Source organism: Oncorhynchus keta, chromosome 4, assembly GCF_023373465.1.
Source record: "Oncorhynchus keta strain PuntledgeMale-10-30-2019 chromosome 4, Oket_V2, whole genome shotgun sequence".
In the NCBI taxonomy this organism is placed as follows: domain Eukaryota; kingdom Metazoa; phylum Chordata; class Actinopteri; order Salmoniformes; family Salmonidae; genus Oncorhynchus; species Oncorhynchus keta.
Genome location: NC_068424.1, coordinates 47251164 through 47264193, shown reverse-complemented (window position 1 = coordinate 47264193; position 13030 = coordinate 47251164). Strand labels below are relative to the sequence as shown.

The following is a 13030-nucleotide window of genomic DNA, read 5'->3' as shown; positions in this document are numbered from 1 at the left end:
TCACCTCCATAAACTTGCTGCTGGAAGGTGCTCCCTCTTTGAATATGCTTTTCTCGGATGGAGGCAGGTACTGGGGATTGCTTGTCTGTGAATCAGAGATTCAATTGTTATGATAGAATCTTTCACGAGACTACTCCGGCAAGCTGACATTCAAATGCGAGGCGGTCTATGGCTGGTAAAGCTGTAATCCACCTGCATCGTAACACCTTTACACTCTACTGAAATAGTTTTGCAAATATTTACATACGGTGAAAGGAATGTCAATGCCAAACTATCCAGACTGATTGATCAAATAATGCAGTGGGCAGTCTGGGGAGTGTGTGTAATATAAATAATGGTAAACGATAAACTCTGACATTCCTAGTACTAAAGGACTGTCATGCTTCGACTGCACACAGAATGTAGTCCTTTGTTATCAATCATGTATGTTTGCAAAAATGCTTGAAAAACAATTTCAGTAATAAAGTGTTATTTATGTGTGTGTGTGTGTGTGTGTGTGTGTGTGTGTGTGTGTGTGTGTGTGTGTGTGTGTGTGTGTGTGTGTGCGTCCTTGCATGCCTGGCACGTCAGTGGAACAATGAATGGGCTGAGAGGGGTGTGCACTGTCAGAGGCAGCAGTACACCAGTGAAATGAGGAGCACTATCTCCCTACCAGCACATTTCCACTGAGTGAGAGAGAGAGAGAATAAGGGAAGGAGAAATAAGGAGAAAGGTGTGTATCCTTTTGTCCCTCGGTTTTGCAATAATCTGTAATTTTCTTCTGATTTCTGCATGTGTTCTGAGGTCTACATGTACCCTCCTCTCTTTCTCTTTCTCTTTCTCCCTCTCATTTTCATTCTCACTCTGCCTGTTTCTCTCTACCTCTCACTCTTTGGGATGAAACGCTTAGCTGTATTTAATGCTGTGAGTTATTGAGGTTCTAGACCAAATTGCCTTATCTCCTCATACAGACCCACATATATGTAATATCCAGGTAGCGCCATAGAACGAGGCAGGTGGAAAGGTAAGCTTACTGTGTGTGCGTGTGAGAGGTTTAGTCATTTGAAAACAATACCAACGGTGGTTAAAATGTGATCCAAATTCAAGCTCTTATGGTACATTATCCCTGCCTATATGTATGGGGGAAGAATATCACTAAGTTTGCATTGTGTGGCACATTTGTTATTTTTCTTCCGAACTCGATCCTTTGTTAATGGGTGCTGAGATACTCATTGTGCCAGCAGGCATTAGGCTATGCATTTGAATGCATGGGTTGTGTAAAACTAGACCCATCCATTAGATAACAAGTGCTTGTAAAAATGCTTGGTCAGTGAAGCACTATAGGGTCAACACATCAGCAGGGAGTGTGCTCAGCCAGTGAAGGGCAAAGAGGATATGCTCTGTATGGTAAACCTGAAATGAGCAAGATGGTGGGGAAGCATGATGTAAGGAACTGATTCAGGCTCAGATGAGATGAGATGTGCTTGGCTGAGCTGTGACAATGCCAGGGAGAGTGAGGCAGCACTGGCCCCTGTTTCGGGATGAGTAGAGGGTAGAGACCGTGGATATGGCTGAGTGTGGTAAAGCTGATGACCAGTGATTGTGTACTGTATAGGACACGTCTTTGGGATCGGTGTGTTATTCAGTGTGACGTTGTGTGATTGTTCCATTCCCATCGTCTCATGTTCACCTGTATCTTGCTTGGCTTCGTCTATTTTGTGTGTGCGTATGACATTGGTGTCCAGATCACCAAATAATTGATTAAAACACATTGTTATGCAATGAAGGTCTACAGTAGCCTCCACAGCAGTCTGTATGGTAGCACCATGGTGTAGGCGGAGGACAGATAGTTTCCGTCCTCCTCTGGGTACATAGGTCGTTTCTGTCCACTGGGAACATTGACCTCAGTACAAAACCTAGGAGGCTCATGTTTCTCCCCCGCTTTCGTAGACTGTCAGTTAATAATGACACTTTCCGGAGGACGTCCTCCAACCTATCAGAGCACTTGCAGCATGAACTGACATGTTGTCCACCCAAACAAAGGATCAGAGAATGAATATAGTACTGAAAGCATACGCTACAGCTAGCACGCACTGCAGTGCATTAAATGTGGTGAGTAGTTCACTGAAAGAGAAAGACAATAGTTGAAATGTTTAGGAAAAAAATATGTATTAAAAAATGAAAGAGAAGAGAGAGAGAGAGAGATTGTGTTGTATTTTTTACATTTTTTTAAACTTTTGCTTACTTAGTTAGGGAATGCAGCTAGCTAGTTTAGCCTACTTAAACACCCAGCTCAAACAGAGAGGGATGCTATGTCAGTGTAGTATCTTTGGATGCTTCTTAGCTTGATGACACCGGACATGTCAGTACGTTTTAGTATTTAATTGTAACTTAGAATAACATTACCTACCGGAATGTACCAGGCGTAAGATAAGATTTTTTGAGTCAATACTGCCATCTTGGTAAACATAATAACATCTTGGTAACATAAATATACCAGGTTACTACTGTAGATTCCCCCTTTAAGGCTAATACTGTACATCGCTGCTACTCGCTGTTTATCATATATGCATAGTCACTTTAACTATACATTAATGTACATAATAACTCAATTGGGCCGACCAAGCAGTGCTCCCGCACATTGGCTAACCGGGCAATCTGCATTGTGTCCCGCCACCCACCACCCCCTCTTTTACGCTACTGCTACTCTCTGTTCATCATATATGCATAGTCACTTTAATCATATCTACATGTACACACTATCTCAATCAGCCTGACTAACCGGTGTCTGTATGTATCCTTGCTACTTTTATAGCCTAATTTCTTTACTTACCTATTGTTCACCTAATACCTTTTTTGCACTATTTGTTAGAGCCTGTAAGTAAGCGGTTCACTGTAAGGTTGTATTCGGCGCACGTGACAAATACACTTTGATTTGATTTGATTTAATAACCCAACTTAATTCCTTTCTGAGCTAGGCTGCTAACTAAACATTTAGGATTTTTTCATAATCACGTCATTTTTTTTTCTTTTTTTTTCGGGACATGTACGAAGATGATCTTCCTTAGGATCTGAAATAGTCTGGCGGACATCTCTCTCTAATAGAGCGTCTCAAAGGTGGTGTAGCTGGTGCCACCAGTAGCTGATGGTGAAACAAAGTCCTTTTGTGGAGACTTTACAGGTGGTCGTACCAGACTGGTGTTCTCAGGTTGTTTATCCAACTGCAACTCCGGGGAACATTCCAATGTCCTGTCCTGCTTGTTTAAGCATTGATCCAAGTCCACGGATCAAACTGGAATTCGAGCTCAGATCTGATCCACGTGTCTCCTTAGTCTGTGCAATTCCAATGATCACAGTATATGACACCGGTCCTGAGCAATCCTCAATTGTAGCTGGAATCCATTTGAGACTAAATCCTGGTCCATCTTTGGCCACCAGACGTATGACCTCGCTAGGCCTTTCATTCTCGACGTACCTGAATGAGACTGGTGCAACAACTTCAGTAGTATACCCCGCCTTTGTGTTGGGATAACTACTCTTGAACCCCACAAGATGTACCCATCTCGAACACTCAAGGCCAAGCAGCGTGCGTAGTAGGCCATCCTTCAAGGATAAATTCCTGCACTTGTGATAGCATCACATCCTTTGCCTGATTAGTGCTGTGTTCACCAGTGCTTCATCCAACAAATTGATCATCAAGACTTGGTCATTTTCTCCTTCCTGGGTGATGATTTCAGGAACGGGCAGCCTACTCAGTGCATCAGCATTCCTATGGTATCTACCTGGCTTGTAGGTAATTCTGTACTCGTAGGCCCTGAGTCACACAGACGAATGCTGAACTGTTGGAGAGACCGTTTGTGGTACTGGCTTTTGTTCATGGAACAGAGAGATCAGAGGCTTATGGTCAGTCACAATAGCGAATGTTTTACCATATAAACACTTGTGGAATCTCTGTATTCCGAATGTGACAGCCAGTCCTTTTAGCAAAAACTCCTTCCTGTCTTTCTGACCATTTTCAGGCCACATCCTTCCTTAACAGTTGATGTAGTGGAGCTAAGAGGGTAGAGATGTTACAGAGGAAGCGATTGTACTAGTTCAGCTCTGTAACGCTTGTCAGAGCTGGAGCTTCCACGACAGCCCTCTCTTTAGCTTTGACAGTGTGTAACCACTTGGCATCCACCTTGTGACCCAGATGAACTGTTGCCCTCTGGTCAGTGGCGGTTCTAGCTTGTATGGCTCCCTGGGCGAACCCCCCTTCAGCCCCCCCCAACAAAAAAACTGTATTTTTATTCAGACATTTGGAACAACACAAATAATCATAACATTTAAAACTATATCAATATACAAATATATACAAAAATAAGACTCATAAATATCAAAAAGAAGTAACAAAGACAAATAGAAACAAATCCATCCCCCAAAAATGTCAACCAAGTATCAAGACTGTGTGCAGACTGCTTTTATGTTATTCTTAATGATTTCTGTGAAACTATATGTTCACAGTATTATGAATGCATTATGGTTTATTTGGAAGAATTTCGTAGTGTGACTGATTTTACTAATTGCATTAGTAGCTACCCCCGCCTGCCTCCCCATCTCATACGTCTGTGTGGGAGACCTTTCCAGGCAGCAGCCTGCCTTGCTCACAAACTAGAATCAGGGAGCCCACTCCGACAAGGTTAATTGACCCACAGTCCCACACGGTGACATGATATCATTGACTTGATGTGCAAATCAGCGATAGAAAACCAATCGTGCAAGTTTTTTTTTTGTGGCCGCGCCCTGTGCCGCCCCCCGGCAAGATGCCGCCCTAGGCGGCTGCCCATGTCACCTATACCTAAATGCGCCACTGCCTCAGGTTAACGTTGAAAGAAAATCCTCCACTTTGGGTATGGGGTACTGCTCCAGTGACGAAACTCCTGTTACAGTCAGCTTGTAGTCACCGCATAGTCTGATTGAACCATCTGGTTTGAGTATGGGAACAACTGGTGCTGCCCAATCAGAGTACTTGACAGGAATAATGATATCCTCTGCTAAGTCTGTCAATTTCCACATCCACTTTAGGCTTCATGTCATATGGAACTGATCTTGGCCTATAGAATTTGGGAGTAGCAACTGCTGCAATGTCAATGTCTCTGTGGAGATGTGTGATTTCAGCCCAGTTCGATTTATTTCCTCCAACCACCCTCTCTCTCCCTAGTAAGCTGGGGCCAGTATCTTCCACTACTAAGAGAGGCATACTTTAATTTTCCCCTTGATATTCCACTTGAACATCAGCAACTACAATCACCGTGATTTCCTCCCCTGTGTATGTTTCGAGTTTAATGGGGGTGTCTCTCAGTTTAGGCAATTAACTAATTTAATTGGGACCTGTTCATCAATGTGATGCGACATCGTGTGTCTATTTCAAACAGTACCTTAAATCCATGTATTCCCATTTCCACAATGAAAGGCTTGACTTTTTTCATACTGTATTCGCCTCCAGCACACTGTACACTGAGAACGCTTGCTCTTCGTCTGAGACACCCACTTTCACTTTCTGTAACTTGATTTGAGCCGTAGTTAGAGCATCGTTTTTCTCCTGTCTGTTTTCTTTTCTGTAGCCCGTTGCTTTTTTTTTTATTGCGGCCCTCCTTCCCAAAGTGTCCTATTATCCCACACTTTTCATGTTTTAATTTACAGTCAAACGCTGCGTGTTTGCCTTTGCAGTGATAACAATCTCTATTGGCTGCTACCCCGAGGCACACACACCAGCTGATCGTGTAGCATTTGCGATAATGTATTCCCATAGTTACGGTCCAGTGCAAGTTCTCAACTCAGCCATATATTCCCGCATCGATTCGGTAGGTTTTCTCATGCCTGAATTAAACTTGAATCGTTGCACTATTTCACTGGGTTTGAAGTGATATTTTAATAGATCGACCATATCTCTAAATTACTTGTCTCCTGTTGTATCTGGGCTCAGCAGGTTTCTCATCAAACTGTATGTCTGTGCGCCGGAAACGTTTATGAGTATGGATTTGTGTATAGCGGCATCAGTTATTTTATTAGCGGCAAAGAACTGTTCCTGATTTTTAGGATCAAATGGTGGCAGTGAGCATATTGTTCTCTCCCCTCACAAAGTCATTCATTTGTCCTATCCGTATCCAGTGAATCAATCATTCAGTCTCTTCCACCGCTCACTCGAGTCTCACATCCAGCGTTGCACGCCAGACACTCCGATGAATTCGTGGCAAACAAATCCAACGCGGTCATCCATAGTCATCCTCGTCACCAAATATGCAGCGGTGGAAAAAAGTACCCAATTGTCATACTTGAGTAAAAGTAAAGATACCTTAATTAACAGAAAATGACTCAAGTAAAAGTCACCCAGTAAAATCCTACTTGAGTAAAAATCTAAAAATATTTGGTATTTGATATACTTAAGTATCAAAAGTAAATGTCATTGCTGAAATATACTTAAGTATCAAATGTAAAAGTATAAATGATTTCACCATATTCTTGTTTTTTAAATTTACGGATAGCCAGGGGCACACTCCAACATTCACACAGAGTGTTTAGTAAGTCCACCAGATCAGATGCAGTAGGGATGACCAGGGATGTTCTCTTGATAATTATGTGAATTAGACACTTTTCCTGTCCTGGTAACCATTCAAAATGTAACGAGTACTTTTGGGTGTTAGGGAAAATGTATGGAGTAAAAAGTACATAATTTTCTTTAGCAATGTTGTTAGGTAAAAGTAAAAGTTGTAAAAAATAAAAATAAATAAAAAAATTAAAGTACAGATACCCCCAAAAAACTACTTAATTTCTACTTTCAAGTATTTTTACTTTAGTACTTTATACCAATGCAAATATATATTAACCTGAGATGCTTCTTAGATTGATGACACCGGACACGTAAGTACCTTTTAATATTTAATTGTAATTTAGAATAACATTACTGGAATGCACCTGGCGTAAGCTACCTGAGGCATTTCCGAGCACGGTTATATAGCAGACATTGTAACGGCTATGGATAGTGGAAAGCAAACCCTGTATTGAGTCAATACTGCTATCTATTGGTAAACATAATACTTAACATACATTTACCAGGTTACCACAGTTAGCTAGCTGGCTATGGCTATCTAACATTGGAACTCTTCCAAGTCAAGGTAAGCTTTTGGTTTAATTAATTTATTGCCATCAGTGTAACTGCTAAACGACTTGCTTACTGCATGATTGATGCAGGTTTACTAATGCTTTAGTTCTAGTAGTTATGTTGACTTTGACATCAGCTAATATGATGTCAACGATGTCGGCTGTGTGTAGTGGTTATGATGTGAAGGTTTGGCTTGGAAAGTATTTTTTGCCTGGTCACATACAGCTGACGTGTTGTGCACTTAAGACCACAAGCGAAGGGAAAAGGTGAGAGAAAAAGAGCTCGTAGATGAGAGAAGGAATTCTACAACGAGCAAAGTGATCATGCTGTTTGTATGTGGCTGCTGTTAAAGTGAACTGTGTTTGCGTGTGATATTCATTCCGCCGATTCTGTTGAAAAATGTATTTTCAATGTAAGCAAAAGGAACGAAACGGGGTTAAACATATCTGAATGTGTCCAATATAAACTCTCGTTTGCAACTGTTGGACTAATGATTACAACCTAGATCAGCTTGATGCAGTCAAGAGTGTATTGAAGAGTGTAAAAAAATGTCTTAGACCTGTGCACCTACATTGTAAAGCTTCATTCATAGGCTAGGTTGTAGTAACCTCATCATTGGTATTGGGGAAATTGTAGTATCATGTAGTAGCCTAAACCTATCGATGTTACATTGAGCTGAGTGAATGGACTCCTGAGTGAATGGACTCCTCTTAGGCCGCCCCATCCCGCATGCGGGATCGTGACTACAGCCTCAAGCTCATTACCATAACGCAACATTAGCGATTTCTGAAAATTGCAAAATAAATGAAATAAATGCCTGTCCTCAAGCTTATCCTTTTCTTAACAATCCTGTCGTCTCAGATTTTCAAAATATGCTTTAGAACCAGAGAAAATCAATAATTTGTGTAAGAGTGGTGATAGCTAGCTTAGCATTTAGCGTTAGCATTTAGCACGCAACATTCACAAAAACCAGCAAAGGGATCAAATAAAATAATTTACCTTTGAAGAACTTCAGATGTTTCAATGAGGAGACTCTCAGTTACATAGCAGATGTCCAGTTTTTCCTGAAAGATGCTTGTGTAGGACACAACGTTCCGTTTTGTTACTATGCATTTGGCTACCGAAACTAACCGAAAATTCAGTCACCTAAACGTCGAACTTTTTCCGAATTAACTCCATAATATCGAATGAAACATGGAAAACGTTGTTTGAATCAATCCTCAAGGTGTTTTGTCATATATCTCTTCATTGAAATGCCAGTCCTAGAAGCGTGCATTCTTCTCTGATTCGGATGGAAAAATACTGGGACCTGACTTTTGCGCACCAATTTCCACGCAGACACCATGCGGGACACTTGGTAATTGTAGGCTCTTATGGCCAATCTTCCAATGATATGCCTACAAATACGTCACAATGCTGCAGACACCTGGGGGAAACGATAGGAAGTGTCCGTTCATTCCTGTCGCATTCACAGCCATATAAGGAGATCATGGAAAACGTGCCTTCAGAAATCCTGTTGATTTCCTGGTCACTCAAACATCTTGGTTTTGCCTGTAGATTTTGTTCTATGGCACTCACAGTGAAAATCTTTGCAGTTCTGGAAACGTCAGAGTGTCTTCTTTCCAAAACTATCAATTCCAAGCATAGTCGAGCATCTTTTCGTGACAAAATATTGCGCTAAAAACGGGCACGTCTTTTTATCCAAAAATGAAATACTGCCCCTATAGGTCTAACAGGATAAATGACAGTCATCCAATATGCTGTAATAGAAATAAGGCCATGCTCATAAAAAATATATATACCTAACGGCATTGACCGCCACTGGTGTATGTGTTTCCTACCTCTTCTCTCTGTTATAATTGTCACTAGCACATATGCTAGTTAGGTGGCCAGGCTTTACTTCGCCCTCCAAGTTTCTGCCTGTTAATAGGGTATGAGTTGTCCATTTAATGGGAGAAAAACTTAATAGGGGATTGGAAACACATCAGTGACAGTCGGAGACAGAACTGTGGGGCTTTCTGCCCACTCTAACACTGTAAGCAAATGGCACCCCATAGGAGGTTGGCTGGGGCAAAAATGATCTCAAGTGATTATGTGCCTCTGACAGGTGCTTATTTATGGAGGATGCGTGCCCAGTGTTGCTATTGGAAGGATGTGTGGTCGACTATTGAGTTTGAAAAAGCCATATGATATGATATTCTCTCTCTCTCTCTCTCTCTCTCTCTCTCTCTCTCTCTCTCTCTCTCTCTCTCTCTCTCTCTCTCTCTCTCTCTCTCTCTCTCTCTCTCTCTCTCTCTCTCTCTCTCTCTCTCTCTCTCTCTCTCTCTCTCTCTCTCTCTCTCTCTACACATAGCCTCTCATCACGTTCTACTCTCAGTGAGAAAATTAATTACATATGATGACCCTACATTTGAAACTCGGACACCAAGCCAAAATTAGGGGTCGGCCTGTTACTGGGAGACTAATACATTACATAACGCACCAGTTCACATCATAACTCACCCAGGGATTATTCATCCTAATTTCTACCGCCTTTGAACCCTATTCTGAGAGAGCTGCCCTTTCATCCCGTCTCTAAGTCATTATGATGGAGGGATGAAACAAGGATAGTGAAAGGAGAGAAATAGAGAGAGTTGCAGCCAGCGTGGTTTTTCCTACCATTGCAGAAATCTGTGTAAGGGGACATACCTCTTGCTGTGTGTTCGTGCTTATGTGAGTTATGATATGTGTGTATGTGGCCTGCCATAAATCTGTGTGTGTGTATGTGTGTCCATGATATTGTGTGAGGGCAATAAACACATCTAAGTGTCCTATTCGGATGTGTCACCTTGGCTGTCGTTGAGTCAGTCATGTGGACTAATCGATGGGAAGTGTTTTCTCTGAGCCACAGGGTGTTCCACTGGGGCAACACACACACGAGACACTCTAGTCTACAGACCCTTATTCTACAGGCCCTCGTTTATAATAGCACTTCTATAACACAGGGAACAAATTATTCCCAAATAGAGAGAATAGAGGGATAAAGGAGGAGAGGAGAGGGAAAGTCCAGTCAGCTAGGCCTCAAATCAACCACATCTAGGTCATTTCCCTCAGAGAGACTGACAGACTACCACAGAACACTCAGTCCTGGTGAGGGAGAGATTGCATGTACTGTACATACAATATGATGCTGTTAATATACATTGTTCCTCTTTTGGAGGACATTTATATTCAGTGTTCTGGATTACTTTTAAACATCAGGGTCTATTAAACAACCTAGAGACAAAGTCTAATTAGCATAATACAAGCATTTCATAAAGTTGAAGCTCGACGCATCCACCACATCCGCCGATGTCGCACTTCTGCATCTGAGGTGAAAGACCATGGCACATCCCGAAAATCGATTATCACATAAAAATCGTCTGTAGGGTCCGAATGGTTTGGCTTTTATCTAAAGTGAGTTGAGACTCTCACGAACACGATGGTGTTCTCCGTTTTGCTCTTACGACTCTTGGGACTCGTCTGAAGTAGGTACAGCCGATTTGCCATTTTACGTCTGTAGCGTCCGAACAGTTTGGGCTACACACTAATATGACCCCTCTGTGGAAAGGTGTGGCTCTCTCGAACACGTACATGTGGGTTTCTCTTGGACGCCCACAGGCCTCACAAGACTCGTCGGAAGGTTCCGCGGTACCAGTTGAAAAAAATGAATGGAAGTACTGTATATATGGAGACTGTTTAGTGACAAAAATAAGGGGTTAAATACATAGAAAAAAATAGCAAACATTTCCTGATCTCTCTTATATCGCTCAGATATAGGACAGACATTTCAGAACAAGCTTCCTTTAGAGTTTTTAGGGGGGATTATCTGTTCTTCCATGTAGTGAATATTTTATTCAATGCATTTGTATTGGCTAATAGCAGTAGGGACAAATCACATTTTTCATAAAATAATTTTGTTATATAGTTTTTTATACTTCAATGGGGCCAAGCGCTTGTCACCCTTACAAGCAATCAGATCCAAATAAGGTGCAAAGGAGTAATGCTCTCCCCTGGTCAGTGTCGCCATCAGCTGGACTTTGACAATCACTGCATGAACTAATGAGCTACTCTTCTCTTATCCTCCTCAGATTGACAAAAAGAGCGTGATCATTTGTGTACAGCTGCAACCTCAACCCCAGCTTTGTCATCACTGTGAACCTCAGTAAAGACAGCCCAACCATGGATCAGAAAATCAATGAAGTGAGTCCCACCTGTAGCATCTTAGCTAGTGGTGACAAAACAGCAGTACAAGCACAAACCATCCAGGATTTGAACATACCATCCAAATCCCCATTCCCGAAGAACCACTGCCCCTAGGGTATGCTGTCTGGCGTAGCTGTGATTGACACTATCTCTCTGTGTTTTGTGTCTAGTGCCCCACCACCACCTCCCCCCAGAAACAGATGAAGAGTAGGTCCAAATCCACCGATGAGATCCAGCACACCAAGAGGGTGAGCAGCCACCTCGCTGTGCCTTACATGACCTCTATTCACTTTTTCATCCTTCTGTACTTCTTCCTGTGACTCATCTCGAGCCTAATCTCTCCATTCTAAATTTCTCCTCACAGCTTTCATCACAGAAATCCCTTCCCGGTGGGCCAGACCTGGACAAAGTCAAGGTGTGTGTGTTTGTGTGTGTGCATGTGTGCATGCTTTGGACTCCTTATTTCCAGTAACGGGATTATCAGAATTAATAGTAACTAATACACAGTTCATTTTGTGTGTGTAAATTGCTTTTCACTGCGATGTCACAAACTGTGTTTGCACCTTTCAGGAAGGCCCAGAAGGTTCTGAGACTCCCTCGTCCTCCACAGAGGAGCTGAAGTGATGACGACTAGGGTCCCTAAGGGAAATAAGGCCATGAACCTTCCATCTGCTCATTAAACATGAACACATACTGTACACACACATAGACTCACATACACACACACACACAGTCACATACCTACACACACTTATACGTTTGTTTAAATGCAAACACTGAATTGATAAACTGAGTTGGTGGAAAGTCATGTGATCAGTCAGAGAGAAACACACACGCACACACCAACAAGATCTCACGATTTAACCAATTTGACTTCAGATTCTGACGTTTATCCACGTTTCTCCAAGCATAACATTTAGACGCTGCGCCAAAAGTCAAATTTCAAAGTGTTTTTGACCCCATGTGTTGACTCCTGTTCAGCATCACATTTAAGGTAAGGGTTAACATTTTGGATAGGGTGAAGATATTAAGGTTAGACATTAATTCTGAATGGTTAAGTTAAGGGTTAGGATTTGGGATAGGTTGAAAACAAAACATTTAAAATGTGTTTCTACCACTGGGAGATAACATGTGGCATTCGGATTCAGAGTCATGGGATTATGTCCATTATGTCTCATGGGATTATGTCCACACCGCTGTAGCAAAATCCAAGCCTACATGTTAGTAATAGTGCTCATTTTCAAGTCAATCTGGAGCGATCTGCCCACACACACACACACACACACACACACACACACACACACACACACACACACACACACACACACACACACACACACACACACACACACACACACACACACACACACACAATGACAACAAGAACAAGAATAACACAAGAAATGGGCACGTGGTGATCCTGTATCATTGTACTGTGAGTTTTCTGTACATACCAAACTGAATGTGCATTCTTCACAATAAAGCAGTGCTGTTGAGTGGACCCATCTCTACAGTTTCCCTTAGAATTTGTCAAAATGCTGAGAATATATAGGAACTGGGACATAGACATTTCTGAGGGAAAATATGTGGTAGTCAACATCATGGTTTATGAGGAGGGAGGGAAAGTTCAAAAGGGGAAAGTGTATATATATATATAATTTTTTTTTGTGTGTATTTTACCCATTT

The 13030-nt window shown here is 41.9% G+C and overlaps 1 long non-coding RNA gene across 1 annotated transcript; it reads left to right on the top strand.

Moving 5' to 3' along the window:
• Nucleotides 1-551: 551 nt before the first annotated feature.
• On the top strand, nucleotides 552-12691 carry LOC118383616 (uncharacterized). The gene is made up of 5 exons (XR_004825664.2): nucleotides 552-712; nucleotides 11230-11341; nucleotides 11515-11592; nucleotides 11709-11759; nucleotides 11915-12691. It is a non-coding gene; the product is annotated as an uncharacterized LOC118383616 (long non-coding RNA).
• The last annotated feature ends 339 nt before the right edge of the window (nucleotides 12692-13030 follow it).